Below are 7,500 nucleotides of genomic sequence, written 5' to 3'. Positions count from 1 at the left end.
GCACGCCCTACAGCCTAGCTCTGTAGACGGCTTCTGAGAACTGCGCAAGCAAATCGCACCATCCCAGCCGGTGCTGAAAGAAAGACCACAGCAGGACACGGGAAGGCCTGCGGAGGCCCCGCGAGGCAGAAGGGAGGATTCTCAGGCCAGGTGCCAGGCTGGCCTCACTGCACTGGCAGGGGTGGGGGCAAGGGCAGGGCAGGGCCCTGCTGGGTGTGCAGAGCAAAGGGAGGCCAGGAAGAACCAAGCGCAGGGAGAGGCGTGGAGACGGCCGATTCCGTGAGGGTTGAGGCTTGGAGCGAGCGAGATTGTAACAAGATCCGATGGTGTTCTAAGAACTCTGTATGCAATGGTTGGGAAGAGATCTGGCTTGGAACCGGCTGGAAGTTGTGTTAGGCAGTGAGCCAGGTAGAAATTCACTTTAGTGGAAGAGCATCCTCTGGATTCCTGCCTGCTGGGAAGAGAGGCAGTGGAGATTTATGAGCTAGGCACATGCAAGTTTGGGGGATGACTTTTACTAATGGGATAGGGAGATTCAGATGTGCAAACGTGTGTAATGCGCATGCATACACACACACACACAAGTGGGGTGTAAGGAGACAGTTGCATCCTAAGCTGGCTTGCAAAATCTGTCAGATGAGCTGCAAGAGATGGGGGAATCTAGTGCTGGCCAGATAGCTCAGCGGATTAAAGCACCTGCTTAGGCAGACACAGGGGCCAGTGGTTCCATAACCAGCCTGCTGTGCTGGCCCCACCCCGGGGTGCACTGAGACAGCCAGTGAGACTGGGCATGGTGGCGTGTGCCTGCAATCCCAGTGCTTGGGAGGCTGAAAACAGAAGGATCACTACAAGTCCGATCTGTGTAGTGAGATCCTGTAGACCCTGTACTAAATAAATTTTAAAAAGAGAGAGAGAAATAGGGGATCTCCCCAAGATCCCAGACTGGGCACAGAGGGCAAGTGACGCCTAGTAGGAAAACCTGGACCCAATGGGTGGCACCCCAAGATGCAAATCCTGGACTGATCCCATTTTCAGAGTGAATAAAGCTGGGTGTGATGGCTTGCACCTGTACATCCAGCACTTTGGAAAGCTGAAGTAGGAGGATCAGAAGCTCAAGATCTGTCTGGGCAATTTAGTGACTCAGTAAGATACTGTCTCAAAAAAAAAAAAAAAAAAAAAAAGTAAAATAAAAACATTCAAGCAGGGGCTCAAAATATGGCTCAGTGCAAAGACCCTGGGTTCAAGCCCCAGTATCAAAAACTGAACATATAAGGAAAAGAATGAACAAATAATCAATGAATAAATGGGTCCAAGGACACCTGGACCTAGAAAGGGATTAGCAAACCTCTGAGGGTTTCCATGCCCTGAAGGGCTGGGGGAGGCTGCCAGGGACCAAAGGGAGTTCCTGTTCCCAGTGCTTGCATCCCCCCTCCTCCAGGGAAGGCAGTAGAGCGCCCGCCCGCTTCTGCCCCAACTGTGGCTATGCTAGTGAGGTGAAACTGAGCTCTCGGGCACAGCACCCCTGGCTGACTGGGTGCTGCAGGAAAGAGCAGAGTCCCCTCTGCCTGCTTGCAGGACAACACAGGGAGGTGGGCACCATGGGGTCCGCTCCCTTGTACCTGCATCTTGCAGGCTGCCTTTTTTTTTTTTTTTTTTTTTTTGGTGGAACCCGGGATTGAACTCAGGTCCTTGCGCTTGCCAGGCAAGTGCTTATCCCACTGAGCCATCTCCCCGGCCCCCTGCAGGCTGCCTTCTGAGTTGTGTGGGCTGGAACCACTTCTAACCCGTCCTGCCAGTTTAAGCTCAGCAGCCCTGGGGCTAGTGACTTCACCTCCTCGTGCTTCAGTTTCTCTGCCTGTAAAATGGGCACAAGACTGCTCCCCACACCTTGGCAGAGAACCAACTCTGTGCCCAGAGGGATGAGCACCTGGTAAATCAGAGCTATTAGGGTATCAGATCCCTGCCCTTGGGGAAGGTGGCCTGGCGTGGCCCAGGGGAAGGTCAGCTAAGGCTTCCTAGAGGTGATGGTTATCTAGGTGGCTGAGTAGAAATGAATTGAGCAGAGGAAAAGCCTTCCAGGCAGAGGCAACAGCAGGTCCGAAGGCCCTGAGGCCACTGCTAGGACTTAAGTGAGTCTGGAGAGGTGGCAAGGCCAAGGCCGCGTGGGCCTCAGGACAGCAGAGGGGCCAGGACAGAGCCAGCATGCTGGCCTTGGGCGGGCATCAGCCCAGGGACACACTGTGAGGCTGGAACTAGGAAGCCCGGATGGAGGTAGTGGACTGGCTGGACTGGCTGGAGGCTGCCTCCGCTGTGCCCTACTCTCTCTTTCCCTCGCCCTTCCCTGGCCCCAGGTCAGCATGGACTTTGCTTTCTGCTGGTTTTGTGTTTGTTTGCTTGGGACAGTTTCTCACTATCCAAGCTGACCATGAACTCGCTATGTAGACCAGGCTGGCCTTGAACTCACAGAGATCCTCTGGCCTCAGCTTGCCAAGAGCTGGGACCCCAAGCACCTGGTACACAGTGGATGCTGAATGATGACAGAAATCTAGGTACTTCTGGCTGCAGCCTGGGAGGTTGGGCTTGAGTGATGTTTTAGTTTCTTCTCTGGTTACTGAGATGAAATACCCATCACCCACAGGTTAAGGAAGGAAAAGTGTATTTAGGCCATAGTGTATAGAGGTCTCGGTCCACACTCGGCTGGTCCGAGGCAGGGTGGCAGGGCAGAGGGGCCGCACAGAGGACAAACACTTCACGGCAGGCACAAGGAAGCGCAGCGAGCGAGCAAGGACAAGACCAGCCCCTTTCTGACCCTCGTGTTGGTCCAGGCTCCCGGGATTAGGATGGCACCAAGCCCATCAGTGAAGTCACTTAGTGGTAACCCACCCTCAATCCTAGAGTTGTGTCATGAATCAGCCACACACTCAAGCTTCAGGTACCTCTGACAAACTCAACCTGTAGCCACATGAGACTTTGGGGGGACACAAGCCAGAACAGGTGGTAGGGAGCTGGGGGAGGGATGCAGGTTCTGGACCAGTCCCAGCTCTGCACCTTGTAGTTTAAGACCTCAGGCCACTCCGTGCCTCAGTTTCCCCAATTGCAAGAAGGACCCAGCACTCCACTTGTCTCAGCTGTGGCTTTCTGGAGACCTAGCTGGTGGCTGGGAGGGTTCGGGAGCAAGTCTCATGTCATCCCCAAGTCCCGCCTTGTTCTTACCAAGCAGATTGCTCTGGGACCTGGTCTGTCCCCCAAAATGCACCACCCTAGCCCTCAAAGAATGATGCTTGCACCTCCTGCCTGTCTCCAGGCTTCTGCTTGTGCCATGTCCCGCACCGCTTACCTCTCTACTTCACTCTGTAGCCCAGGCAATCAGGGCAATCCTCCTGCCTCAGCCTCTCAGGGATGCTGGAGTTACAGGTGTGGGCCACTGCACCTGGCTCCCTTCCTTTTTTACTTGACAATCCCATTCTTCTCCCTGTCACCCCTGCAAGGCCACCAGTGGAGTCACCAGGCAGGACAACTCTTCCATTGAAGTCTGCGAAGTCCCCATGCTAGGAAAGTGCATAGAATCGTGCCATGTGGAATTTCTGTCCCCTCTCCCTGACAGCAAGGGCAAAGACTATCAGGGCTCTGCTACCATGACTTTAAAAAACCACAGTGACATTTGTCACCAAATTCCATTTGAACCGGGAGGGCAGGGCCACAGCTACTGACCAGGACCAAACTTTGCCTTCTTGTCACAGTGTTCGCTTTTATGACAACTCTGCCTGTGACGTGCACACCAGCTTGCTCTCCTACAAAGGGTGAGAAAGTTTCCTCTACAAAGTAAATGCACAGTCACATGTCCTCTAGGGGCCAGCCACTTCTGAGAAGGGTAATGTGGCAGACTGTTGGCAGTAAACATTTTTATTGCTAGGAAAGCATGCTGTAATAGTAATGACAGGACTGAGTACAGTTCAGTGGCAGGGCGAGAGCTCCAGGCCCTAGCCTCCAGCCCTGGCGGGGCAAGACAATAAAGTAGAAATAAAATTGCAGCAGCAGGGTGTGGTGGTCCACAATACAATACCAGCACTCGGTATTACAGGCATGCACCCCACGCCCAGACTTGGTAGCTAACTGAGGCACCCCACGCCAGAGTCAGGGCACCATGGAGGCTTGACGCCTGACTAGAGATCCAACCCTGGTTCCTGTACTTGCCAAAGCAGGCGCTTAGTCTTCTGAGTCCTTTTTCTGATTTTATTTATTTATTTTGGTATTTTAGGGAAGGATCTACAGGGTCTTAAGGGTCTCACTACTAGATCCTACTGTAGTGATCCACCTGTTTACAGCCTCCCAAGAGTTGGAATTACAGGTGCGCGCCCCCATGCCCAGCCTCAGTCGCCGACTCAGCGCGCCCCGGGGGCCGGCACAGCAGGATCGAACCCGCGGCCCCTGCACCAGCTTGCAGCCGCTTGCAGCCGCTTGAATCCACTGAACTATTTGGCCGGCCCTTCCTTTTCTTCTTTTAATCTTTTTTGGGCTAGTCAGCTTCCTATTACTGTCGAATACCTGTACTAATCAATTTATGAAGAGAAAAGGTGTATTTTGGCCCACAGTTTTGGGAGGTTCCTATGTTCGATCAGGGAGACCTTCTGCCGTGTAGCTGCGGCCGTGTAGCTGCAGCCGTGTACCGGTGACCGTGTAGCTGCGGGGAAACACATGGCCAAGCACGTGGCCAGAGGAAAACTATTCACATCGCTGCAGACCAAGTCTCGTTAGGTTACCCAGGCCGAACTCAAAACTTGGGCTCCTGCTGCCTCAGCCAGCCAGGGTCTTGGGACTGCAGGTATGCACCCCCGTGCTCTGCTCCAGATCACTCCTGAAAGGTTCCACCATCTGCCGAGAGCATCAGGCCGGAGCCCAAACCTTTAGCACAGGACTAGGGCCAGTACCCGTAGGTCCAGCGCGTGCTAGGATCCCGCTGCGCCTCTGAGCTTCCCGCGCCTTCGCGCCTTCGCCGACCCTAAGCACCTTGGTGGGAGCCCGCGGCAATGCTCCGCCCCCGCCCCCGCCCCCGCCCCCGCCCCCGGCCCCATGAGCTGCGCCTGCGCAGGATCCAAGCTGTCCGCGCCTTTGACTGGACCAGAAACACAGACAGACGGACGGACGGACACACACACACACACACACACACACACACACACACAGAACTTTCTGGAAAAATCATCGCGAAGAAAAACCCATCCCGGAGCCAGAAAGATTGGGGACCACTGCTTTAGCACGTGGGCCTTTGCTGACGGGGAAGATCAGAAGTCTAGCGCTGACCCCGCGTCAGGCATTGTAATGAAATGTGACGCGCTCGCGGCATCTACTCAGCCGTCCTACCAGCCCCGGCATCTCTAGACCGCAAGGTTGCAGCTGGGCCGTAATCATGGGCCCCGTGTCGTATGCGTAGTCTGTCACTTACCAACATGTCTTGTCTATTTAAATTTTTTTTTTCTCTTTCTTTTTTTCCTTTTGGTACTAATAATCAAATTCAGGACCTTGTACTTGCCAGGCAGGCGCTGTGGCTCTGAGATCTATTCCTGGCCCTTAAGACAGGGTCTTATTCCCAAATTCCTGGGTTCTCAGGGGATGTGGCTTGGCGACAAAGCTCTTATTTTGCATGCACAAGGCCCCTAGATCAAGCTTAAACACCCCAGGTTCCTGAGCTCAAGTGATCTTCCTGCTTCAGCCTCCCGAGTAGCTAAAACTACAGGGGTGTATTGACTTATGATTTGTATTTAAAGAAAACAAAAAAGCCAGGCATGGTGGCACCTGTCCATAATCTCAGCCCTCCAGAGGATGAGGCAGGAAGAAGATTACAGATTTGAGGCCAGCCTCAACTCCATAATGAGATCCTGACTCCAAAACAGGAGCAAAGCTGGGGGTCTGGGTTGCAGTGGGAGGCGAGGCTTGGACGACGTGTGCCAAGTCCCAGGGACTCAGAACCGTGTGCTCCAGGATGACACAGATGGCAGGTCCTTGGCCCCAGGGCCAGGGCAGGAAAAGGAAGAAGCAGATTTGGTGGAAGGTGACTTGTTGTGACCTGGGTGTGGAGATGCAGTCGGGGAAGCAGGAGGGGCCCTGGAGAGAAAAAGATAGAGATCTGGGAGCAGTGGAAAGCTGGAAACTCTGCCCTGCAAGAGCAGCAGGTGGCCCGAGAGAAGCCAGCACTGATGTGACTTGGAGCCATAGGGGCAAAACCAGCCCGAGTCGCAGACCCAAGTCGCAGACAGAAGCCAGGTGTGGTAGTCTATGCCTATCATCCCAGGACTCCAGGAGGCTGAGGCAGGAGGATCACACGTTCAAGGTCATCCTGGACCATTTAGTGAGAGCCTGCCTCACTATATTCAAAAAGGTTTGGTTTTTTGTTGTTGTTACTGTTTTTTTGTGGTACTAGGGATTGAACTTGGGACCTTGCCCTTGCCAGGCGGGTGCTTATGCTGTTGAGCTATAGCCCCAGCTTGAATTTTTAAGTTAATTCTGATGACATAAAGGCTGATTAATATGGTAAATATCTAAATTTATTTGTTTATTTTGGCGGAACCAGGGATTGAACTCAGGCCCTTGTGCTTGCCAGGGAAGCACTTATTCCATTGAGCCATCTCCCTGGCCCCAGTAAATATTTAAATTTTAAAATAATGACAGGTGGGTGTGGTGGGGTACACCTGGAATCCCAGCACTTGGGAGGGCGAGGCAGGAGGATTGGTGTGAGTTTAGGACCAGCCTGGGCTACAGTGAGCCCAAGGCTAGCCTGATAGCCTGAGCTGCATAGCAAAACCCTGTGAAAAAAAAAAAAAAAAAAAAAAGACCTAAAATAAAAAATAAGATAAATAAATAATTAAAAATTCAAAAATAATAATCATAGATATTTCTCTTTGATGTCGAATTCCATTCCTTCTTCCTGCAACTTTGTTAATCCCCAGGTAAAGAGTTGATACAGTATGGACATTGCAATATTCAGAACAGAGAACGGGTCAAAGGACACTCCAACGTGATGGCTTTTATTTGCATAAGTCTTTCTTCTTTTGTTCTCAGCCTTTCCAGTGCTGGGATGACAGGCGTGGGTGTGCTGGCACCCGGCTTTATTTGCGTAACTGATGTGCAGTACCGAACTGTATAACAAAAAGCAAGACAGTAAGTTATTTGCTCTATGCGCAAGGTTACTGCACCAAAAAATAAAAAAGACTCGGAGGCCCTATAAGCAAGATGTACCAAAACACACATCCCCCCTCCCCAAAAATGAAAAACAAAACAAATTCCCGAGGTTGTAAGTCTAAATGGCAGATTTTTTGTTTGTTTGTTTGTTTGTTTGTTTGGCAGAGCTGGGGATTGAACTCAGGCCCTTGCACTTGCCAGGGAAATGCTTATTCTCCTAAGCCATCTCTCTGACCCCTTTTTTTTTTTTAAAGTTTGGCAAAATTCATTAAGGTATCAGTACACACCTGTGTCCTTAGGGTACAGACTGTCTTCTTTTTAAAA

General features: G+C 52.1%; 1 protein-coding gene across 1 annotated transcript in view; it reads left to right on the top strand.

The window, feature by feature from the left end:
• Positions 1-7,500, top strand: part of Cers4 (ceramide synthase 4) — a 22,123-nt gene that overhangs the window by 377 nt on the left and 14,246 nt on the right. The gene's annotated exons all lie outside the window — the stretch shown is intronic.

Source organism: Octodon degus, unplaced genomic scaffold, assembly GCF_000260255.1.
Source record: "Octodon degus isolate 3935 unplaced genomic scaffold, OctDeg1.0 scaffold00214, whole genome shotgun sequence".
NCBI lineage: Eukaryota > Metazoa > Chordata > Mammalia > Rodentia > Octodontidae > Octodon > Octodon degus.
The sequence above is the reverse complement of the archived record's forward strand: the minus strand, read 5'-3'. Positions and strand labels throughout refer to the sequence as shown.